The following is a 26,949-nucleotide window of genomic DNA, read 5'->3' as shown; positions in this document are numbered from 1 at the left end:
CACACACACACACACACACACACACACACACACATATATATATATATATATATATAAAAGCATGATTAGATACATGCATTGTTTCTTTTCAGAATGCAGAATGCACTTTATATCAAAGTCTCTCAGAATATCCAGTGTGACTGACGGCAAACTGCTGAATATGTGGCACAGCTGCTGTGGGATATGGGATACTTTTATCTAAGAGTCAAGCAAATTTCCACTCTCCATTAGGAATCTGCAAAAAGAAACTGTGTCATGGTTTACTCTGTCAGTATTTCTAAGTATTGAAATAATACCATCAACATTTTGTGAAAGGCTTACATTTGGTGATGTGTTTCTCATTGTATTGTCAATTCTTGGGACAAAGTAGGAACAGGATAAAAAATACATGCAATTAAATTGAACTGATTGGTATTGTCTTGACCTGAGAGATGTTGTCCACACCATAGTCCAGATTTTATTCCCCAAAGTAAACTTTAAAACCTTCAATTTTTCTGCTGGTGCCAAAGGCTGTGTGAAGGGACCAGAAATTCAGTTCTCTTTTTAAATGGCCACAGGGTTCCAACATATTATTAACTCATGCCAGGTCAGGACATTTACTGAGCCAGGGTTAGTTCCAATCTTAAAGGTGTTGAGAGTAGTACTGACAGATTGCTTTGTTTTGTTCATTTCTAACACAATATCTGGGTGCCTTCCAGGTCTTCAGCCTCTTGTGATTTGTGACTTTTTCAAAGTGTGTTGAATGCCAAATCATTCTGGCTCAAATCCTCATAAACTTTCAGCAGAAAGATAATAACTGACTGCTGTGAATATTTCAAATGAGGCCTTTGAAGAAAATCCCTAGCAGATTAAAATTTCATATCTGGGACAAGTAAATGAAGTGGTATTGCATTGACAAACAACTTAGGTTGGAGATAAATCCATAGTTAGGGGAAGAATTTAGGTCAACGAGTGGACAGGACAAGCAAGAAACATCTTCAGTAACAATAAAAATTGTGATTAAGCTCAGGCTCCCTTCTAAAGCTAAAGATGTTTTTCACAATTTTAGAATTTATGCTATACAGAAAAATGTATACTAGATGGCAGTCTAAGTACCTTTTTCATTTATGCCTCAGTATGATGTTTGTCTTCCATTCTGTGAGTACGGAGGAAAAATACTGTTCTGTATTTTGCCAAGTCAATGTTTGTTTATCATTTCACAGTGGCACGGTGCATAAACAATGAATCAGAGTCAAGTTTCGAAGGGCAAAATTCATTCTTTACTAGTATATCAGTCTGCGGTATTACTATATCCAGATGCAAAGAAAGAAAATGAAAAAAATACACCATAGATATCTTAACACAATTAGAGCAGTCCTTGTTCCATCCCGAGCCATGTGTTCTTTACACACACTGTCAGTGGTCTTCCATGCTCAGCATTGTGCTGTAAGTAAAACAGTAGAAGAAAAATACATGGCTGTTTTGTAAACTTTCACAAACTTTAAGATCTGAGCAATCAGGTTACGGCCACGTCTCAGCTGAGGCTGCTAGTGAGTGTCTTAGTTATCTGTGTAAATTCCTGCAGTTCTGACAGCTGGAAAACCCACTTTATTCGAATGCTTTTCCAATTGGTACAGATCTACTTCTATTCTCATTTTCATTCTATATACTACCTTCCCAAGACTTACTCTTTGCTCCAAATTCTATAGAATTTAAATAAAAAGCCAGAATTGCAATGTTGGAATTACCTTGTCTTTACTGAGATAATAGTGAATAATGTGGTCTTTTATTCTTGCGAATGGTGAAGGATGTTTCCCTCCCATGTACACAAAGCCTCCAGTGGCGTGAGTCTGACTGCACATAGTTTATTTGTAGTTGTTAGGCCTGTCCAAAGATTCTGACCAGCACAGGAAAAACCACAGGATGCAAAGCACCAGTTTCAAGGTAGAATTTTTAGATAGAATTAGTACAATTTAAGGTGAATCAAAGATGCATAGTGTAAATCCTACAGAGTAGGAATAATGTTCATTAGCTGAGGAGCTGGGCAGGTAGAACACATGCTTTACAGGACTAAAGAGAGCGGCTGCAGTCTATGTGTAGCATCTCTGATACGGATTCAGTGATCAGAGCCAAGTAGAATCCCCAGACTTTAGTGCAAGTGCAAGTTTTTTTGAACTATTTTAATTTAGAAAACAAAGATAAATGTACAGATTTTAAGCATTTTTTGCATAAAAGTATACAAACACATTTTTGTCAGTACTTGATTTTTTTTAAAGGTTTGATAGTGTGCATTAAGATCTTACTAGTTACAATGAGCATAGAGTACATGTAAAACAAGATGTAACCTGGAATTAGTCAAAGTTTTCTTGGTGTGTAAAGATTAAACATAATGGTTTTTCTTTTTTTTTTTCTATTTCTTTTCTTGAACTTCATATAGTCTGTGACTTGTTTCTGGGGAGTTCAAGCTTTCTGGGGTCAGTATCCAATTATCAGTGGCTGCATATTATGTCTGCTCTTTTTTGACTGGGTTACCTCACTCAGGATGATATTCTCTAGATGCATCCATTTTCTTAAGAATTTCATAAAGTCGTTGTTTCTGATAGCTGAGTAATACTCCATTGTGTAAATGTACCACAATTTTTGTATCCATTCATCTACTGGAGGACATCTGGGTTCTTTCCAGCTTCTGGCTTATTATAAATAGGGCTGCTATGAACATTGTGGTGCATGTGTCTTTGTTGTAGGTTGAAGCTTCTCTGGGGTATATGCCCAGAAGTGGAATAACTGGGTCTTCAGGTAGTACTATGTCCAATTTTCTGAGGAACCACAAGACTGATTTCCAGAGTGGTTGTATCAGTTTACAACCCCACCAACAGTGGAGAAGTGTTCCTCTTTCTCTGCATCCTTGCTAGCATCTGTTGTCATCTGAGTTTTTGATCTTAGCCATTCTGACTGGTGTGAGGTGGAATTTCAGGGTTGTTTTGATATGCATTTCCCTGCTGGCTAATGATTTCAAGCACTTCCTTATATGCTTCTCAGCCATTCGATATTCCTCTATTGAGAACTTTTTGTTTAGCTCTGTACCCCGTTTTTAATAGGGTTGCTTGCAAGTTTTAATTCAGTTTGCCCTACAAAAGAGAATAGAACTCCAGGTTGCTGTCCAAGGTACCATTCCCACCCCCTCATCCCGTGGTTTCTAAATTACGTTTTTCATTCACAGAGAGAACCGCCACAATTTCTTTTTAATTTTTCCTGCTTATTTCGCTCACTTTTCTTTTTTGTTTTGCACTGTTTCCATTATTTTTTTTTAAAAAAAGTCATATTCATTCTCTTTGTACCTTGCCCTACTATTACCCTTTTATTGCAAATTTGACAGTAGGAATATTTAATGTTCACATTTCTATAGCTTTTATTATATGATCTCTGCCATAAGTGAGCCACATACTGTGTGACATTACTTTTTATTTCTGGGCTCTTATTATTTTCTTACAGCTAATGTCTGATTTCTCTAAACATTCATGATTTATGTGTCCTGTTTTGACCCCTGTTCCATACCCTTTTTATGCCATCACATATAAGAAGGCTAGTGCAGGAAGTTGCTCTCTCCCTCTACCACCGGCGTCCCGTGGATAGAGCTCAGGTTTTCAGGCTTGGTGACAAGTGCCTTTATGTACTGAAGAATCTATCCAATTCTTCACTTTATTATTATCACTTATATTTCTTTGAAATTAATTTATGCATATTGCATTTTTATTAGTAATCTTTTCTATCTAGTACTCTAATCTGTGTTGTCTTTGATATTAAGGTTGAACCTCGAATATGAACTAACCTTGACTGTCTGCTTATACTATAAGTAAAGGAAAATAACTGACTGGATTTTTGGACTTAAGGAAACAACCATGGGCTTCCCTGGGAGATCATCTTGCAGGACTGGTCACGAGGGAAGCAAATCTTCACCTTCATTGCTTTTGTGTATTTTCCATTGCTCTGGCAGATTCTCTGCAGTTCTCTGTACAGTGTAATACAGTTCTTTTCTTATTCATTTTTAATTGAGTAACATTATTTTAAAAAACAAATATAAATGTACAGATTTTAAAAGCATTTTTCATAAATTTATATGAATACATTTTTATCAGTACTTGATTTTTTAAAAGGTTTGATAGTATGCCTTAAAATCTTACTAGTTACAATGAGCATAAAGTACATGTAAAGCAAGATTTAACCTGGAAATAGTTAAAGTTTTCTTGGTGTGTAAAGATTAAGCATAATGATTTTTCAATTTTTTTTTTGCCTTTGTTTTTCTTGAACTTCATAAAGTCTGTGAGATGTTTCTGGGGTGTTCTAAGCTTTCTGGGGTTAGTATCCATTTATCAGTGGCTGCATATTATGTCTGTTCTTTTGTGACTGGGTTACCTCACTCAGGATAATATTCTCTAGATGTATCCATTTTCTTATGAATTTCTTATAGTCATTGTTTCTGATAGCTGAGTAGTGCTCCATTGTGTAAATAAACCACAATTTTTGTATCCATTCATCTACTGAAGGACATCTGGGTTCTTTCCAGCTTCTGGCTATTATAAATAGGGTTTCTGTGAACATTGTGGTGCATGTATCTTTGTTGTGTGTTGGAGCATCGATGGGGTATATGTCCAGAAGAGGAAAAACTGGGTCTTAAGGTAGTACTATGTGAAATTTTGTGAGGAATCACCAGATCAATTTCCAGAGTGGTAGTACCAGTTTACAACCCAATCAACAGTGGAGACGTGTTCCTCTTTCTTCACATTCTCACCAGCATCTGCTCTCATCTGAATTTTCACTTGCTTAGTTAGAGTCACACCAAGGTATTTCATATTGTTTGTGAATATTGTGAAGGGTTTCTTTTCCCTAATTTCATTCTCTGCATGTTTGTCCTTTGAACAGAGGAAGGCTACTGATTTGTTTCAGTTAATTTTGTATCCAGTTACTTTGCTGAACTTGTTTAACAGCTGTAGAAGTTCTCCGGTGCAATTTTTGGGGTCACTTATGTACACTATCATGTCTTCTGCAAACAGTGATGTTTTTATCTTTTCCTTTCCGATTTGTATCCCTTTGATTTCCTTTTGCTATCTACTTGTTCCAGCCAGGACTTCCAGTACAATAGTGAATAGGTAGGGCAAGAATTGGCAGCCTTGTCTAGTTCCTGAATTTAATGGTATTATTTCAACTTTCGCACCATTAAGTTTGATGTTGGCTATTGGTTTGCTGTATATTGCTTTTATTATGTTTAGGTATGGGCCTTGGATACCTGTTCTTTCTAAGACTTTTAACATGAAGGGGTATAGAATTTTGTCAAATGCTTCCTCAAAATCTAGTGAGATCACCATGTGGTTTTTTTTTCTTTGGTTTGTTTATATGGTAGATTATGTTGAATGATTTCTGTATATTAAACCATCTCTGCATCCCAGGGATTAAGCCTACTTGATCATGGTGAATGATTGTTTTTATGTGTTCTTGGATTCGGTTTGCAAGGATTTTGTTGAATATTTTTGCATCAATGTTCAAAGTGAGATTGGTCTGTAGTTCTCTTTACTTGTAGGGTCTTTGTGTGGCTTAGGAACAAGAGTTTTTGTGGCCTTGCAAAATGAATTAGGTAGTGTTCCATCTGATTCTATTTTGTGGAATATTTTGGAAAGTATTGGTATTAGGTCATCAATAAATGTCTCACAGAATTCTACACTGAACGCATATGGACCTGTTTTTATTTGGGGGGGGGGAATGCTTTTGATGACTGCTTCTATTTCTTTAGGTGTTTGGGATTATTTAGATGGGTTACTTAGTCCTGGTTTAACTTTAGTATCTTGTATCTATCTAGGAATTCATCCATTCACTCCAGATTCTCCATCTTTGTTGAGTATGTTTTTGTAGTAGAATCTGATGATTTCTTGAATTTCCTCAGTTTCAATTTTTTTGACTCCACTCTCCTTTCTGAATTTGTTAACTTGGATACTCTCTTTTTGATGTCTAGTTAGTCTGGCTAAGGGTTTGTCAATCTTTTTAAGTTTCTCAAGGAATCAGTTCTTGATTTTGTTGATTCTTTCAATGGTTCTTTTTGTTTCTCTTTGGTCAATTTTTCCTCTGAATTTGGTTATTTCATGCCCTCTACTCCTCTTGGGTGTGTCTGCTTCCTTTTGTTCTAGAGTTTTTAACTGTGCTGTCAAGTTGCTAGTGTATGCTCTATCCAGTTAATTTTTGGAGCCACTCAGAGCTATGGGTTTTCCTTTAAGTACTGCTTTCATTGCATTTCATTGGTTTGGTTATGTTGTGTTTTTCTTTTCATTAAATTCTAGAAAATCATTAATTTCTTTCTTTATTTCTTTCTTAACCATGCTATTGTTTTATAGATCATTGTTTATTTTTCATATGTATATGGGCTTTTGTTGTCTTTGTTTTTATTAAAGACCAGCTTTAGACCATGGTGATCTGATAGGATGCATGGGAGAATTTCAATCTTCTTTTATCTATTGAGGCTTCTTTAGTGACCTATTATATGGTTAATTTTGGAGAAGGTGCTGTGAGGTGATGAGAAGAATGTGTATTTTTTTTTTCAATGAAATGTTCTATAGATGTCTATTAATTCCAATTGGTTCATAACCTCTGCTAGTTTCACTGTGTCCTTGTTCAGTTTCTGTTTTCATGATATGTCCATTGACGAGAGTGTGGTGTTGAGGTCTCCCACTATTGTGTGGGGTGAAATGTAGTTTTTGAGCTTTTATAGGTTTTCTGTTATGAATATGTGTGTTCTTGTATTTGGAACATATGTGTTACAGATTGAGAGTTTGTCCTGACAAATTTTCCCTATAATGAGTAAAAAGTGTCCTTCCTTATCTTTTTTGATAACTTTTGGTTGAAAATCTTCTTCATTTGATATTAGAATGACCACTCCAGCTTGCTGCTTGGGGCCCTTTGCTTGAAAGTTTTTTTTCCCAACCTTTTACTCTGAGATAGTGTCTGTCTTTGTCTGTGAGATGAGTTTCCTGTATGAGGCAAAATGCTGGATTCTGTTTATTTATCCAGTCTGAGAGTCTATGTCTTTTTATTGGGAAACTGAGTCTATTTATGCTAACAGATATTAAGGAATAGTGGTTGCTGTTTCCTGCTATTTTTGCTTTTAGAGGTAGAATTGTACCTGTGTGTCTTTCTTCTTTTTGTTTTCTTGCTTAGGTATTTTCTTCTTTCTACTAGGATGTAGTTTCCCTCATTGTATTGGGTTTACCACCTGTAATTCATTGTAGTGCTGGGTTTGTAGTCAGAAATTGTTTAAATTTGGTTTGTCTTGGAATATCTTAGTTTCTTTATCTATGGTGATCAATAGTTTTGCTGGGTATATCAGTTTGGGCTGACACTTGTGTTCTATTAGGGTCTGTATGATGTCTGTCAAGTTCTTCTAGCTTTCATAGTCTCTGTTGAGAAATCAGGTGTGATTCTGATTGGTCTGTCTTTATATGTTACATGACCTTTTTCCCTTACTGCTTTTAGGATTCTTCCTTTGCTTTGGGCCCTTGGGGTTTTGACTATTATGTGTCTGGAAGAATTTCGTTTCTGGTCCATTCTATTTGGAGTTGTGTAGGCTTCTTTTATGCTCATGGTCATCTCATCTTAAGGGTAGGGAAGTTTTCTTCTACAATTTTGTTGAAGATATTTACTGTGCATCTTAGTTGATATTCTTCACCCTCTTCTATTCTTATTATCGTTAGGTTTTGTCTTCTCTTTGTGTCTTGGATCTCCTGGACATTTTGGGTTAGGAGCTTTTTGGTTTTTGCATCTTCTCTGGCTGTTTTGTCTATGTTTTCAATGTTGTCTTCAGCCCCTGAGATTCTCTCTTCCATCTCTTGCAGTCTGTTGGAAAGGCTTGTATCTGTGACTTCTATTTTTAGGTTTTGTACCTCTAGTGTTGTCTCTTTTAGTGTTTTCTTTATTGTTTTCATTTCTGTTTTAAATTTCTTCTTCCATTCCTTCATCTCTTTGGTTCTGTTTTCTTCTAGTTCTTTGAGTTCTTTGAGTGTTTTTCTTGTTTCTTCTTTCAAAGCTTGTAATTTTTTATGCTTTTCTTCCCCTTCTTGTTTATGCATCTCTATCATCATTTTGAGGTATGATTTCCTGTCTGAGTCGTCTTTTTCTGGAGTGTTTGGCATTCAGCTGTTTGCTGTGATGGGAGAGCTGGGTACTGGTGTTGACAGGTTGTCTTAGTTTCCCTGGGGTACATTCTTTTGCTTTTCCCTTGCCATCTTGTTGTCTGTGATTATACCTGGTCTTGTTAGTGATTGGGTCCTGTCTCTCCCGTGTACCTTGCCTGTGTCCCTGGATCTCTGCTATTCCCAGTGTCAGATGGCCTGAGCATTTATTCTGCACAGATGGGTCCTCTGGGTGGAACCCGAGTCTTTATAGCAGAGTTCCTGTTCCCATGAACCAATTGGGGGTGGGTGCTTCTACACACTCGGCCCAGATCGTTCTGCACCCTGGCTACTCACAGTGCAGTCTCACCAGGCCTATGTTTCTGGATATCTGCTATTCCATATGGCAGGTTGCCTGAGCTTTTGGCCTGCACACCCAGTTCTTTTCTCCTAAAATTGGTTATTTTATGTATTTATATTTTAAATGTTGTCTTCCTGGTCTTCCTTCTGTAAACCTTCTGTCTCATCCTCCACCCCTTTGCCTCTAAGAGGCTTCTTCTGCACTCTGCCTCAGCTCTCTAGCTTCCCCTATGCTTGAGTAACAAGTCTTCACAGGATTAAAGGCCTCCCCTTGAAATGATGCCTGAAAGAAAGGCTATCTTCTGCTGCATGTGTAGCTGCAGTCATGGCTCTCCCAGTGTGTACTCTTTGGTTGGTGGTTTAGTCCGTGGGAGCTTTGAGAGGTCTGTTTGGTTGATATTGTTTTTCTTCATATGGGGTTGCAAACCCGTTCAGCTCCTTCAGCCCTTCGCCTAGCTCTTTCACTGGGGTCCCTGGCTCAGTCCAATGATCGGCTTGAATATCTGCATCTGTATTGGAGAGATGCTAGCGGAGCCTCTCAGAGAAGAGCCATACCAGGCTTCTGTCAGCAAGCACTTTTTCGCATCAGCAATAGTATCTGCTAGGTTCAGTGTCTGCAGATGGGTTGGATCCCAAGGTGGGGCAGTCTCTGGATGGCCTTTCATTCAGTCTGCTGCATTTTTGGTCCCTGCATTTCCTTTAGACAAGAACAATTCTGGGTTAAATTTTTTAGATCAGTGGGTGGCTCCATCCCTCATCTGAGGATCATTCATATCCACTGGAAGTGGTCTCTACAGGTTCTATCTCCGTTTTGCTGGGTATTACAGCTAATGCTATCACCATTGGGTTTTGGGAACCTCTTGCTTCCATGGCATCTAAGGCTTTCCAGTGCTGATGATCACCATTCACTGATGATCCACACCCCTCACTGTTACATATATGTAGTCATTTTGCTGGCACTCTGGATTTCTCTCCTGTTTCTTCCCATACCTGATCCCACCTTCCTTTATCCCATCCCCCTGCTCTCTATCTCCCAGGTCCCTCCATCCATCTCCTGTGATTATTTTGTTCCTTCTTCTAAGTAGGATTAAAGCATCCACATTTTCTAAAATCATGATAACAAGGCTTTAGTATCTACACTTCCTTCAATTTGTCTGATTTTTCTTGTGAAATTTTAGCTTTCTGGCTGGAGATATTTTTAAAAATTTTATATATTTGTTTGACTGTTAATTCTTTGACAGTTTCATTCATGTACAACAAGTATTCTCTTTCTCATCTTTTCTTAGCTCCACCTTCCATTTCTCTCAAGCATGGCTCCTCCCTCCCTTTCCCTTTTTCAGGTTTATTTTATTTTGATCTTAATACATTTAGTATAATTAAAGCCATCTATCGGAATATTAGTGCATGGTAGGATTACTAGGGCTTATACAATTGATGCCAATGATTTCTCCTTTCTCTGAATCTGTCCAAAGATAATAATTCACTGGAGAAGAACAGACCCACCCCTGTCTAGGCTATAACCCCTCTGGTCTTACAAAATCCTTTTCACTGTCTTGTTCTCATTTTACTCTTTCATTGTAGATCATATAACTAGTGATCTACAATCAACACTCCCTTGAGTCATTATTATCCCTTTGGCCTCTTCTTAGATTCCTGGCATCTACAGAAATTTTACATTGCAAACCCCAAATTAGATATTTAATTGATATAGATATAAACCCCAAATTAGATATAAAAATACATTATCTATGATTCACCTTTGTGAGTGACTACATGATGTTGGTCTTTTCCTGTATGGGCTGGCTCACTTGCCTGACTTTTCCAGTTTCATCGATTTACCTTCAAGATTCCATTGTCTTTATAGCTTAATAAAAGCCCACTATGTACACATACCACCACAATTTCATGATCTATTTGTCAGCTCGTGAATATCTTGGCTGATTCCATTCCCTATCTATTTAGATTAAAGTGGCAATAAGCATGGATGAACAGTATAATATCCTTTGGGTGCATGTCAGGTGTGGAATAAATTACAAGGTTATATGGAAGTTCTGTTCCCATTTTTTTGAGTAATTGTCACATAGATTTCCATTGTGTTTGTGCCAGTTGTCCCTCCTACCAATAAAGAATGACCGTTCTTCTTTCCCCATATGCACCTTGGTGTTTCTGGTTCTATGAGCATGTGATTATAGCCATTGTAACTCGAGTGAAATTCAAACTCAAAGTTGTTTTCAGTTTTGGTTTCCTGATGGCTGATGATGTACACTATTTTATATCCATTTAAATCCTTTCTTTTAGAATTCTCTGCAAAGATCTGCCATCTATTTTTAATTGAGTTGTTTCTTTTCCGGATGAGTTGCTTTGTGATTTTATTTCTTCTTTTTTTAGGAGTTCTATTATTTTGCTCTAATTGGATATTCTCTGTATTTACAATTCAGGTGTTATTTCCTTTCCACCAACCCCATCCTTTTTCTGTATTCAGGATATTAATTCTTTCTCAGATTTATAGTTGAGGAAGGTGTTCTCCCATTCAGTAAGTTGCCTTTTTAACTTGCCTGATTGTTTATTTAATGTTCTGATTTTTAGTTCTATCAGGTCTTAATGCTAACAAGAACTGTGTAGATCTTTTGTCTACTATTACAGAATCACAGCAATGTGCTGTGTATGTTCATATGTGTTGGGCAAGAGGCTTAATGTGTGAAGTACCAAATTCTTAGCTGTGGTAAAAAGGAAAATTCTGGGATTTAAATAAGTTTCATGTTGCATATTTTAACACCGTCTTTGTTACAATTTGGATCTTGCCTGAAATTGGCAGAACCTGAATCATTTGCTCTCTGTTGTGCCCTGGGTGTTGGGAGAGAGTTTGTGTCTTTCTCATTGTACATTAAGACTCAGCATTCTTGGATGTGTTAAGTTGCTTCCTATTTTCTCCTGTTTCCAGCTTCGAGCATGTTTCTGTCTTCGTTCTCTGTATTTATTTACCTGTTGAAATGTCAGTCATTAGTGAGACTTCATGAAGAACTGGAGGCTGCTCCTGCTTAGTTCTTGATATCTTTAACCACTCATATAGATCTGATTTCTAAATTGTACTTTATTCAAGTGTCAGCTGAACACGAACCATGCAATACTTTTTATTTTATTTTACCTTTGATTAATTGGTTTGAGTTATACTTTTCTATGTATTAAAACTGAACTAAGATATTATAAACTTTTACTTGCACAGTATATATATATATATATATATATATATATATATATATATATATATATATATATATATGAGATCAAATAAAGAATTTTCTTTTTAAAAGAATAAGATTCTATATATATATATATGTATATATAATCAAATATAGAATTTTCTTTTTAAAAGAATAAGATTCTATATCTCTCAAAATGTTCCTCCACTTTTATTCAGTTGTAGACATTTTGTGTAATCACTTTTGAATGGTCATGATGCTTAATGTGAAGCTCACTTTGAAACTTCACTGTCTGTACTTTTAGGTTATTTCTTCTGTCATCTGCACATCATGTTTCCTTGACTTTATTGTTGCTTTTGCTGTTGTAATTTATTGTTTAATGCTGTAAGCATAGAAGAGGCACAGCATTTTGTCCCTCCTCTTCATCTGGTGATTCATCTTGCTAAAGTCTTTTGTGTACTGCCCTACCTAGTTAATGAGGGGATTTTTCCTCTAATCATCTATTGGAAACATTGAATGCCCCCAAAGGTGCCACAAACACTGTAACTTATTGTTAAGAAGTGAAATTTGTATGCAGCATGTATTAGCTACAAATACTTAAAAACAATTTTCATGTTGAACATTGATGATAACCTATAGCTTTTGCAAAATCAGGAGTGGCTGCCATGAAATACACCAACAGAAGAGCAGCCAACTGCTGCATGCTGTAACAATAGGCATGCTCACTCACAATGTGACTAAATGATGCTTTTTCGGTGGAAGAGGAGATCTTACAGAGATTGACAGGTTGTACTTGGCACTAGAATTATGGCAATTTATGCTTCTGTTTATAAGATGTCATGTTTACAAAGCTTTGTGTCAGGTTTGCAAATTATAAATAGTAGTAGAGGGTCCGATTAATCAAAGTGCAATTATTGATTTTTAATCATATAGAGGAAATTTCAAAAGATTAAAAAACACCCTATGAATCAATGTTTAATTTTAAAAATAACATTTTTTAATAGTGAAAAATCTGAGTCAGATGGAAATTACAGCATTTGTGAAGCATGTGTATGGCGTTCTTTGATCATAGCCCAAATAATGGACTACTCGGATCTTTTCAGATGCAGCAGTGGTGTATGTGAAATTAGAATTAAAACAAGAGATCGTAACATAATTACATACTTTCAGCTAGTTCAGTGAGCACAATTGTTGGCACCATCTTGCCAGATTTTTTCAACTGAAGCTGCCATGTTTTGTATTATGAGCAGTTCAGCAGCTCTGTACATCTGTCCCTCCCCTCCAATTTAATTAGACTGTCTGTTGCAGACAAATCCGAGGGTTTTTTTTTTTTTTTCCAGCCAACTGCTCTAAATGCCAAGTCAAAATATGAATAAGAGGAAAACAAGATGTTCTGCAAACACATGCCACTTTATTGAGGGAAAAAGACAAAAAAAAACAGCACATAAAAGGTAGATCTGCTCTCAGTCCTCATCAGAGGGGAGAGAAGTGAGGCTTAGAGAGGTTATAAATAGATCAGATTGATGCTCTTGTCTGTGTTGGCTCCAGTGGAGCAGGGGCTTGATTCTTTCCCCACTGTCCTCTTGCTTTGACACTACAACTAATACAGATTTATGATTACACATTCTCCTATCATAAAAGGAGTGATAATCACAAAAGAGGAAACTAAAGAACCATGTGAGCTGTGGACTGTTGTGATTCACAGACCTACCTGCTGTACACTCCTGTGGGGGATTTGAACCATTATACTTTCGGTCTTATGGTGCTGTTACACTTTATGCCTTTTAATATGCTGTTATAAAGTTGAATAATGATTGTTTTTATAGAAGTAGAATATAACTCACGGGCAATCATTAGTCACATTGCATAGAGGTAGTAGCTGAAGTTATATGTGATGTTTTTCTGTAGATTGTTGCCCTAGTCAAGAACGTTGATCCCCACAATGAGCTGATACAGTTCATGGGTGCCAGCAGAGGTAATGCAAAGTCATGAAGTAGTAAAGCTCTGGACAGGTAAGTCAAAAGTGATGAGAAGGATGAAGTGGTAAGGACACTGAGAATCAAGGTATAACCTTGCAAGCAAAGTACAAAGTCAAGATGCAGGATTCTCTACAAAGAAGAAGGCCCATTTCTAGAGACTGGAGCAAATAGAGCTTTTCAGAACACATGACTGGAAAAAGATTTGCATCTTATACCGTTTAGGAGGCCTGTACATCCGTACTCTCCACTATGTGGACTTGAACCTGTACATGACTAACAGAACCATCTCTCTGCTCCAATGAAGCTTTGTTTGTTTGTTTGTTTTTCTAGTCCTTATAGTCGATTAAAAGGAACAATGTAAATTTTCCTTATCTATTCCCATGGGATACTGGTAAAAAATGTATTGAAAATGAGTGTACAATTGGAATTCCTAGTAAAATCTGTGGATAATTTTATGCAGATAAAATTTATCATCTCTTAATTTGACTTTATTAATATGGTGAGTACTCTTGATAGTCATACTATTTGGCATACTTCACATATGCTATCTTTTATTATTAGAAGTCACCTTCTCATCATTGAAGGCTTTGGCTTGTCTATTAGCTTTCCCAGTTTCTAGAGAATCAATTTCATTTTACTCACCTTTGGATACACTTTTTCTTATACACACCATTATTACAGGAAACTTTTCTCCAGTGTTTAACTTGTATTATGCAAGATCGATCCACATGAGTAAAAGATGAGTCTGCATGGTAACTCTTACATGGATTTAAAATTTAGTAGCCAGATACCCTCTACTCCCAAAATAAAGAAGTAGAAGGAGAGAAAGTAGCTTGTATCTCAATTTTCTGTTCTTTTTCTTTTTAAAGATTATTTTATTGAATATTCTCTGTATTTACATTTTAAATGTTATCTCCTTTGCCCCCACTCCTAGCAGCCCTCCCCCTTGACTTGTTTCAATGAAGGTGCTCCCTCTCCCAATCACCCTCTCCACCTAAGGACCTTGGCATTCCTCTATACTGGGAAAATGTACCTTCACTGAAACAAAGTCCCCTTCTCCCATTGATGCCAGACAATGCTATTTTCTACCACATATGCAACTGGAGTCATGGGTTTCTCCATGTGTACACATTGGTTGGTGTTTTAGTACTGGGAGTTCTGGAGGGTTTGGTTGGTTGATAATGTTGTTCTTCCCATGGGATTGAAAACCCTTTCAGCTCCTTCAATATTTCTCTAGCTCCTTCACTGGAGTTCCCATGTACATTCTGATGGTTAGTTGCAAGCATCTCTAACTGTATCTGTATGACACTGGCAAAGCTCTGATGAGGCATTCACATATGGCTCCTGCCAGTAAGCACTTCTTGGCATCAACGATAGTGCTTGGGTTTGGTGGCTGCATATGTGGTGGATCCCCAGGTGAGGCAGACTGTGAACAACCTTTTCTTTAATCCCTGCTCCTCTATTTGTCCCTGTATTTTCTTCCTAGAGTGCTTTTTTCTCCCTTCTAAGAAAGACTGAGGCATCTATTTTTCTGGCCTTTATTCTCTTTGAGTTTCATAAGGTTTGTGAATTGTTTCTTGAGTATTCAGAGCTTTCTGGTGCTAGTATCTGCTTCTCAGTGAGTGCATGCCATGAGTAATCTTTTGTTACTAGATTACCTCACTCAGGATGATAGCTGTGAGTTCTATCCATGTGTCTAGGAATTTCATAAAGTCACTGTTTCTAATAGCTGAGTAGTACTACATTGTGTTAATGTACCACATTTTCTGTATCCATTACTGTGTTGAAGGACAACTGGGTTCTTTCCAGCTTTTGGCTGTTATAAATAAGGCTTCTATGAACATGGTGAGGCATGTGTCCTTATTATATGTTGGTATGTCTTTTGGGTATATGCCCAGAAGTGGTATAGCTGGGTCCCCAGTTAGTCCTTTGTCCAATTTTCTGAAGAACTGCCAGACTGATTTTCAGAGTGATTGTGATACTGTTCTCTACCTTATTTTATCATTATCAATTTGTAATTATCATTTTTCAGAGAGAGAGAGAGAGAGAGAGAGAGAGAGAGAGAGAGAGAGAGAGAGAGAGAAGTGGGTGTTTGTGTTTGTGTGTGTGTGTGTTTTCAATCTCTGGGTGTCTGTGTGTGAGTGCAATCATGTGTATATACATGTGCATGTTTGTTGTGTATATGTTTCTGTGTACATAGTCACTCATGTACATGTGTATATTCCTAGGCAAAAAGTGTCAAGTCAGCCTGTACCTAGCATAAAAAATTCAAATGAACGTATATTTACTCACATGAGTATTTTCTAGGCAAATGGGAGCAAAAATAATTCCTCCGAATGACTAATTTTACAGATTCTATTTGCATCATTTAGGAAGATATTAAATTTGATGGGTCACAACACAGTAAGTGCACCAAGTATTCCACCCCCTGGGAGGAAATGAAGCATCTTAGACATTCTCCATCTAAAAGCATCCATTCTTCTAAACACCAGACAAAAGGAAAGAAACGCAGTGGGGAGAACTTGTGGAGTCCACCTACAATAGAAAGACATTGTATCAAGTGGAGGGATGGGATTGCCATCTCACAGTCAAAAACTCTGACCCATAATTGTTCCTGTCTGAAGGAACTGCAAGGGTGGAAATGGAGAGAAACCTGAAGGAAAGAAGGTCCAATGGCAGTCCTACATTGAGATCCAGCTCAAGGGGAGGCCCTGGGGCCTCACAAGTTACTGAGCCTGTGGTGTGCTCACAAAAAAGAACCTATCATGACTGCCCTCTGATAGACTCAAAAAAACAGCTGAAAGTGTCAGATGAAGATATTTATACCCAATCAATGGACAGAAGCTGCTGACCCCTTTGGTTAAATTAAGAAAATCAGAAAGAAACTGAGGAGGAGGGCTACCCTAATAGGAAGACCAGCAGTCTCAACTAACCTTAATCCCTGAAATCTCTCAGACACTGAGCTCCCAACCAGGCAGCATACCAGCTGAAATAAGGGCCCCACCACATATGTAGCAAAGGACTGCTGGGTCTTGACTCAGTGAGAGAAGATGCACCTAAGCTTCAAGAGACGTGAGTTCCCCAGGAGTGGGGAGGTCTGGTGGTGTGGGGATGGAGTCTTGGGACATCCTCTTGGATATGGGGTACAGGGAAGGAGCTATGAGTTGTGGAAAAGTCAAAGAGCAGACCAGAAGAGGAATAAAGCCTGGACTATAAAGAAAGATTAAATAATTTAAAAAAATGATAACATTGTACATTTTCTATAAAGTGCTCTTTTCCTTCCCTTGACATTAAAACTAAGACCAGGTTTGTTCGATCACTATTATTTTTCTGTCAGTAGACATCCAAAGATAAGCATGCAGAGAACTTGCCTATGAATTTCCACAATCAATTAAAAACTGTCCTATATTAAGTAATGTTTATCACACTTAATTCACAGTAAGGATCTTTTTAATACATGAAGAAATTGTTACTTATTATTAGGTTATAAAAAAATGGGTAAAATTACAAGATGTATCTCAGATGTCTCAACTGGTATTATGATCCTAGTTTTATGCCAAGATACAGTTATAAAAATAATTGCATAACACACACACACACACACACACACACACACACACACACACACACACATACACATTGGTTGCCCATGCATGTGTGTCCACCTGCTGTGGAAGCCTGAGGTTGATTTTGAGATAAAAACAACTACGTTAGAATTGGGCAAAGCATACAAACAGAAGTAATATTCTTACAAAAGACACAAGAGACAGACACACTAGATGAACATTCAGGAATCCCATAAAAACAGTAAATTGTAAGGAAGCCATAATATTTTCACAAAGAAACAGTTGCAGAAAAGGTGAAAAACATATAAATAAAATAATAAAAAATAAATTATTTCTAAAAATCAAGAGCTTTGACACATTATAAGAAAAACAACTCCCAAAGATGGCATTGAGTTTGTTTTCTAAGGACCATCTCCTGCTGTGCATGCCAACTAATGTCTTGGTCATCAGTCTTGCCAGCAAGAAAGACGCTCAACAGGATTCTTCTGCAGATGTTTATTGTGGGGTTTGATTGCAGAGGCGAAAAGACCCCGAGCCCAGGAACTGGTGCTGCTTAAATAGGCCTAGGTAGGACGTGTTTCTCTCTGATTGGTGAGTGTCTCAGACCCTATTTTGCATGCTCCAGGCTCCAGTTGTGGTGTGTCATCAAGCTGATAGCGCATGCTCACTTTAGGTTGTTTACCGGCTGCAGGGCCTGCTCCCAGTCAGCTCCGGTGCCATCTTGTAATGGCGAATGTGGTTTCCCACAAACTAAGAATCTTTTGTTATCTTAGTAAGATTTCCCTGTAGAAAACTAAATTTTCCTTTGCAAGTGGGTCTCAATTCGGGATTTCTTCTGGGTTATGGTCCACTTCATGTGTCCACTTCTTTCAGTCCTAAGACTTCATCTGATGCAGACCCATCCAGGCACGGTGCACGCTGCCACCATCTCTGTGTATTTGTGTGGTCCTTGATCATATTGATTGATGGGGGCTTCTTTTCTTAGTGTCTTCATCTCCTCTGGCTTTTACATTCTTTCTGCTTCTTCTTCCTCAGGGTTCCGTGAACACTGACGGGAGGGACTTGATGGACACGTATGGTCTAGGGAAGAGTGTCCCCAGGTGTCCCACTCTTTACACAACGTCTGGCTGTGCCTCTCTGTATGTGTCACATCTGCACAGGAGGAAGTTTCTTTGGTGGCTAAGTAGGACACTGGATGTGTTTTTGAGAAGACATGCATAAAATATTCTGTCTGTCTCCTCATGGGAAAGATGGTGATAGAGTAAACGAGATAACACACAAAGTTATATAGCATTTTTGGTGCTTACATAGTAGGGCATATATAGGTCACAGTATTTCTTATGTAGAACAAATAATAACTGTATATGATATATATAATATATAACTAAATTGTCTTTGCCAAAGTTTGTCTGTAGACATGTATTTCCCTATTTGTTCTGCATTCTCTACTAGGAATTCAGGTTCTGCTGGTGAAAGGGAAGAATATGAGCTCCATATTGGCAGCAACATCTTTTCTTGTAGATGATATTTAGCCTTTAACCTGATATGTCCATGTCAGCAAACATAACACACACACACACACACACACACACACACACACACACACACACACAAACAAAACAGAACAAAAAAAGAAAACACATTATGGACACATAATTTACATATTTGAAGAACTTGGAGACTATCTAGTGAGCCTCTGCATCATTTTCCCTGTCTATCATCACGAGAATACTGTCGATAAAACAAGATAATTTATGTAGTGCTCTGACTTCTGAAGAAAGGAATATAAGTCAAAGGAAATTAGTTTATAAAATATTTTAACAGGTGGAACTATTAAGGTGGTCAACATGGATTATAAACAATACCCAGAGATTTATACAAAGTCACCAGTGAATAATGTTTGCAGGCATGCACTGCACTGATGAGTTATGCAAGAGCATTAGATGTCACTTTTTTCCTGAAACTTTAAGAAAATGTATGTGATATAAGATGTCTCATAGCCTATGGCAAAATGCTCAGATTGTGAACTCATGTGAATGTGTATGATACTCAGTGTGCAGTACGAACATGTAAGCATCATCTTAGTCTGTTTCTCGAAGGAGATACACAAATAGGCATTAAGTCTTCACCACAAGTGTTTGTTCCTTGCACACACTGACAGTGTCCTTTCCACGACATTCACAGGAACCAGGCTGAACCTGAAGAAGTACAAAATTGCCTCCTGCTTCCTAAAAACAGAACAATTATTTAGCATACTGACAAAATGTAAGTGCTATATGTGCTACAAATCACCATTTCATATTCCCCTGGCCTTGCAGAACATGAAAGGATTTTAATGACTAAATGATAGCTGCAAAGTACATTATCTCAGGGCATGCGTTAAACCTTCACACATGCTAAGTTATTTTTCTGCAAATAAATGCTAAGTAGTCCACAACATCCCCATGATTATCCATGATCACTTTTATTATTTTACTTTTCTTTTAAAATATAATGAGCTAATGCTGCCACACTTGTTTTATATCTACTCACATTTATGTATTGGGAATTTGCAATAATAAAACCGATCATTCCGGTCACACAATCTTGGCCATCATGATTCCTAAATGTCAAGGCTGGCCATGCACACCTGCTTGATTCTGTGTGCCATGCTTAGAACGAATTTCTGGATTCTCAAAAATGTATTTTCTATTTCCAATGCCAATGATATATTGATTTTCAAATATGGATGGCTGATACCTTGTGAAATTTGATAAACAATTTTTGTTTATAGTGGTTGTCTTAAGATTTTTTTGGTGGTTATTAAGACCTTATAAAATAAAAACTGCAAAAATTTTTCAAACTCAAATGCTTTCAAATCCCTTACTTGGAACCTTAATTTATTAAGTTACTTTTACAATGCTGTTGATAATTACCCAGAACATTGAATCTGCTACAGAATTACTAATGTTTCTGTCTAAGAATGGGATCCCATTAATCAATAAGATCACAGCTAAGAATGATGTCTTATGTCTTAGATTTCAGGCTTGTAATATTAAATGAAAGTTTTTAACACACACACACACACACACACACACACACACGCACACTGTCTTACACAGTTAAACTATTAGACAAAGTCAAATGATAATTAACACATGTACATTTAATAAAAATATCAATAATTTTTCTAATTCAGAGATAAGCTTCAGCAGGGAGAAATTCTCTACCTTTAGTTCATGTTAACCACAAATATTTAATTTTACTGGACTTGGAGGGATTATTCAAAGATATCCATTATCAACAACATTCATCTCATAAGTCATATATTGTTTATAATAAACCAAATTACATAATGAAATAAAATATTAAAATTAAAAAAATTTGCATGTAAATTTGAGACAAATTATCACTATATAGAATTAACTCATGAAAAGATATGAAGCTAATCTACCTAAAATTCAGAGAATTTCCTGCTTTGAGTCAAATCCATGTCTCTATGGTAATAATTGCTGGGATTTTTATCTATTTTAGTTTTTTAAAATAACTTTTGTTGAAGTTTTCGGGAAATGTATATATAGCATATTCAGTATTTATTAGCATGAGCTGATTTTATACCTATATGGACATAGTTTGGGATAATTCTGAGATGAAGTCTGGTTGGTCATAGTATATTAATTTAATACATTTCTTGACATATTTAATTTAGATGTTTAGAAGGAAAAGAATAGTTTGCATCCTTCCAGGCTCTGCCACCCTCATGGTTTTCTGCCATTGGCAGTGAAAACAGTCATTCTTCACAAATGCAGCCCTTTAATGCCCCTGAGACGCTGTGTCAGGTTCTATTCCCAGCCACGCACTTCAACTTAGCCTTTGGAGTCTTAGAAAACTTAGTAGATTTTCCACATAATTCACTACACCACTCCTCTACATGCCTGTATCGTGGTGCTTTCTATCCTTAGAGAAGATTTCTAATGAAGGGATCTGTTATATAGATATCTCAATATTTCTTGGCTTTGTTGTTCATGGATACTTTTAGTTAATTTATAGGTTGAAGCTACTTGGGTTAAGAACAAATAGAGGTTGTAGTATAGAAGGAGCTTCAGGGAAAGTGGTACATGTACATAATGAGAAAAACCTAATGTGTTATCCCTCCATTGTCTTTAGTAGTCAGATATCTATTCAAAGGTTTAACAAATGGTGCACACATTGAGAGACCTATTGATCCAGTCGCATATGTAGCTGAAGATAGCAGTGTCTGCCATCAATATGAGAAGAGGCTTTTGGTCTAGGGAGAGCATGTTTTCCCAGTGTAGGATAATGCTAAGGCAACAGGGTGGAGAGGGTGACTAGGAGGGAGTGAACCTTTATAAAGGCAAATGGAGGGGATGGGGGAAGAGAGGGGGGCAGGGAAAAGGGATAACATCTCAAATGTAAATACAGAGTATCTAATAAAAATGAGAAAAAAAATGTCACGGAAGGAAAATTGAAGAAAAATACAAACAATAATAGCTAATAATTACTTAGTACTTTGTATGGGCAGGCATTACTCTAAATGTTTTACTTATCAAATATGGAATAATCTTCACAGCTTTATAGAGCAGGAACCATCAGTGTTGACATGCTAGAGGGGAGGGAAAAGCTATAGAAAGCTTGAGAAAATTGCCCTGTGCCACAGAGCTACAAGGTGATGGGAGAGGGATTTGAACAGAGGCAGTGTGGGTCTTGCTACTCTCTGAGGAGGAATAAAATTAGTGAGGGCAAGAGATGAAATATTTTCATGAAATATCTTCCAAGGAAATCAGGATAGGAGATTTGCTCCTGCAGACAAAATAGCTTAACAAAGTGAAAACCAGCTCTTCTTTCTTACAGAAATGCAGCATATGTGCAAAGTGTTCCATCTCAGAACTCCATTCCAATGTTGTAGACAGTGATTATATGTGTAAGCAGTATACATTTTTACTTCTCAGTTTCCAAAGCAGATGAAAACTATTTATTAGTTTCTCTGCAATCCGAAGTTATTTAATAAACAGACGCACGTTTAATTTCTGTTCAATTTCTTATCTAAATATTTGTCTAGCCATATAATATTATGTTATCAGAAATTCTATTGTGAGTTCCAGGACATTAAGATATTAGAAGATACAGATGTCAATGTGCTAACATTTAGGTACAAATTTGATTTTATTATAGCCATTGGAAAGAAAAGAAAGGCAAAATATATATTTTTATCATCCAAAAATTAAGTGACAAAATGAGATATTATATCCATTCTCCGTGAGTTTTTTATTTCAGTCCTAGGTAAAATAATTCTGTGCACTTGAACCTATATTCTAACAACTACTCTATTTATATGGTTTGTTTCTAGTGAAAATCAAATTATTTTAAGGGTATGAAATATTGTTTTAATTAAGTCACAGATAGATTATGAGATAACTTCTTGAAAATTCGGATAATTCTTAAGAACCTAACACCACTCTACGTCTCAAATGTTAGTTAGGAGCCAAACATGATTTCTAAATTCTATTATTTCAGAAAAATCTTTCTTAAAAGACCAGAGAAGAAGAAAACTTTTGATTAGAATGGTGACCTAGAATTCTGACATTTTCCATCACAGTTCTGCCAAGACCACATTCAGCCCATTCCAGGTGTTCCAAATCCGTGATGTACAAATTTTAATCCAACTGGGAGAACTCTCCCAACGAGAAGTTAATTTTGGACTCTAAAATCATATTTGGAGTGCGATAATCCATTTACACACTCTTCTGTCTTAGCGTTGCACTTAGCTTGCTTATAAAGTTTAGAAGTATGCAGAGGTAGCAGTCAGCAGCCAGGTGCACACTCTTCTGTAAGTCTGCATTTTCAGTCCCACACCGTATTAGCTATTTCTAGTGCCTCTGCTGAGAATTCAGTTACCTTGCAAAGTTTCTTGCTCTTAACCTGAAGTTAAACAATCCATTGCATCTCAAATTTGCAAGGTAGCAATAGAGTTGGTGGTCTTCTGGCTATTCCTAATGACTTGCTCTCCTCTGGTTATTTTCTTGGCTCTCTATGAACAATGCCACTTGGAGCATCTGGTCTAGCAATGCTTGGCAATAGCAATTTAAAGCTAAAATCTCTCCAGGGCTCAGAGGCATGTGCACTCGACCCAGCAACTTAAAAAGTAGCAGAAAGCAGATGGATAGAGCAGTAGTTTCAAGTAGAATTGTAAAGATGCATCCTTATGAGGGAGACTTTGAAGCCATACCTTTGTAATAATCTGAATCCTTGTTTTTATCAACTTCCTGGAGATTTGAGCCTTCCTTCTCAAAACTCTTCATTCACTTTCAGGCATGTTCTAGAACTCCTTAGAACAGTTGGCATAATTTGAAATTGCAACATTCTTTAAGCAAAGATTATTTTAAGAATCACCAAACCTAAAGTTTCCAAAGTCCTATCAATTCTACATTTTAAAATAATAGGACATATTCATCAACATTCTAATTGTAATACCGAAAATGTTGAAAAATATAATTGTATATATCCTCTCACTTAAATGTCCTATGACTCCATGATATCTGTTAATATTCTCTTTGATAGGTAATAAAACTTGAAGATAAGATTTTAAAAAGTGACAAGACTCTTGGGAACATATGGCATACTTAAGGCTCAATTCTGATTCATCATAATTTCTTGACTACTATTTATTTCAATGTACAACCAGTTTTTGCACTGTAGGCTAGAGACCCACACTGACGGTTGAATTCTAAGATTTGATTAATATCCATCACAGCTCAAATGGGCCATACTCACTCAAAATGGCTTCTGTGCTTATAAAGATTTGGCTCTGTGGTAGGGAATACATACTGATCTTCCAGAGGATCCAACACACATGTCACATGGTTCATTACCACCTGTACCTCTAGGTACAGAACATCCATAACCATCGTCTGGCCTCCATGATCACCTTCCCATACTTGACACTCCCTCCACTTTTCTTAAACTTCCTAGGGAAAAAAAAAACTAACAAATGGTGAGTGTCCAAACTTTCATAAGTGCTCACCAGCGCCAATTCATCTTTCTATTTTATATGTGCACTGTTTCTTCTGCATTCAGCAAAATGGCAACAAATTGCCTTACTTTCTATAAAATAGTATCATGCTAGTTCACTTAGATAACTCAGAAATGTGTGTGTGCAAGACTCCTTCTGATGGGCAAGGGAATGTGGGCTGTTCTTTATAGAACTCTGTTTTAGTAGAGCCTCCATGATAATATTATTACAGAGGATAGTGTGAGTTAAAACTGAAGAATTTGAGATAGGGTGCACCTTCAATGTATAAAGTATGTCTAGCACATAGGCAAGAGTGTAGTTATGATGGCTTCTCACCCCAGAAAAGGAGAAATATTAAAATAGCTTACTCAATGTGATTGAAGGTTACTGTATCCTTTGCATATTTGCCACCAGTGACATGTTCTTTTGACTCCTTTTGTTATTTTCAGATTTTCTTAAAAAATCTCATAAAATATTAAATTAAAATGTCTTTATATTTAAAAACGTTAATAGTTTGAGAGATATTTCCCATGGATTTCTGGAGAACAGAATGTTGGGTTCAGCTGCAATTAGCAATCAGCAAAATGCAGCATACCACTCTTTGTCTCTGGTTTACTGATTTGTGAGGTGGATTTAGGCGTAACCATGCAATGTACTCAGTACCTGTTATGATTTACCAGTGGAGGGCTATTGCTCTTGGTTGCCATTTATAATTTAGTCTTCAGAACTATGGAGAATGGCATTCACCTATGATTACTGTCTTTTTATTTGTACCACATACCGGGAAGAACTGCAGCTTTGACCTACCACGCTTATTGCAGAAAAAAAAAAAAAAAACAAAAAAAAAAAAACCAGACATTTATTATCTCAATGGCTCTTGAATAAATGGAAGAATGATGTGAGCTTTTAATTATTTATGTGAATGGGGACATTTTCTGATGTAGAAAATTTGCATTCACTACATGAGTATACCAGAAGAGATTGGATAGGGAGATACTGGTAGATTTCCTGAAAGGAGCTCAAATTTGATGATTGGGCATTTGTGTCTTTAATGCTTGGAATCAAGTCTTGTAGTTTGTTTGTTTGTTTGTTTACCTTATGTAAGTGATGGCATTTGTTGGCATATGGTACTTAGTTTGTTTATTTTAGAAAAAGTCTATAGAATGAATGATTCTTCAAACTTCTCTGCAGTCCAGCAGAAAGCTGTTATTCTCATCACCCCCTTCCCAACTTTAAGACACACCCAATAATGCAGAGGAAACCTGGGGGATTGGTTTTCACACTTTGAGCAAGGTCTCTGTCTAAAGCTGGGCCTCTTATTCTCCTCAAGGTATCTTCTTTTATACCTCTCAATGAATAAGACAATAGATAAATCTTTGCTTATAGAATACAGAGTAGTGAGTAGCGAATACACTTGGTGTGTGGAGAAGTATGTGGAGGAATGGATGTAGAGACCTGAGATGCCTAGGGATCAGAAAGATGGAACATATGCACATAGCAAACCTGCAGATTAGCAAGATAAAGAGAAAGGCCTGCAAGATCATAAAAGCAGAGACATAGTGGTACTAGCTGCCACATAAACACCAATAAAATATGAGCTAAAACTGAAAATTGAGAAACACATTCTACTTAGATACTAACTTCAGCAAATACTTTACTATGTAGCCGTGGTATCACAGCTAAACGAGAAAGGTAAGAAAGGGCTCATCATTTTCTGCTCACTGTGGGCTTGCTTTGCTCAGCCTTATTCAGCTAATCTTTCTCCATCCTCTCAGGAGACAGGTTATATACCTGACCTGAATTAGAAAAGTTAGCAAGTGAAATGAGATTTCCCCTAAGTCCATAGCTGTATTCCTTGAAATATATTTGAAAGCTTATTCTTTAATATAGTAATACTCCTCTCTGAATGCTTTCATTACTTTGCAATTCAATCCAATCCCCATAGTCTGCACAGAAGCACACAGCAAAACATGAGATTACCTTATGAAGAAACGTACAGGTGTCTAGCTATGTACATGTGTGTACACACACACACACACACACACACACACACACACACACACACACACACATTCCCCAGTACAAACCCACATTCCCTCACACACATCAACACATGCATACCACACACACACACACACACACATACCACTCATAAACAAAGCATATACACACACTTTCTCTATATTACCAAGAACCTCTGGTAGAAAGGTGAAAGAGGACTCGTATCTAGGCTGAGATTCTGATGAGACAGGATATGAGGTGCTTATGTCCTCTGATTGGCATTGGAGAGTGGAGAACCACTGGTATTTATGGGCACTATCTACCCACTTCTTTCTTGATTTCCCCATTAATTATCTCCCCATCTTCAGAGATTATCAGGCCCTTTATAATGCATGAAATAATTCCAGGCAAATGAAGAGAAATACATGTCTTTCTTTTCTAAACTATGGCATTCCATGTCAGAATTAACTCTGTGGAGATGCATTGGACACTTGTGCTGCCAGCTGAACACCACATGAAATATTCTATTTCACTTCAGTTTGCATAATTTGGAGCTTATTTGACTCTTATGTACATTCATCTTTGCATAAGCCTCCTTGTTAAAAGCCAAGTGTCATGTTATGAGTAATAGCCTTAGAAAGGTGTTTTCTTAAGCCCTGTGTCATGGTGAACTTTGTATTTCTCATGTAGGCAGCAAAAATGGAA

Source organism: Micromys minutus (genome assembly GCF_963924665.1).
Source record: "Micromys minutus genome assembly, chromosome: 1".
Classification (NCBI taxonomy): Eukaryota; Metazoa; Chordata; class Mammalia; order Rodentia; family Muridae; genus Micromys; species Micromys minutus.
This window is presented reverse-complemented; position numbering follows the sequence as displayed.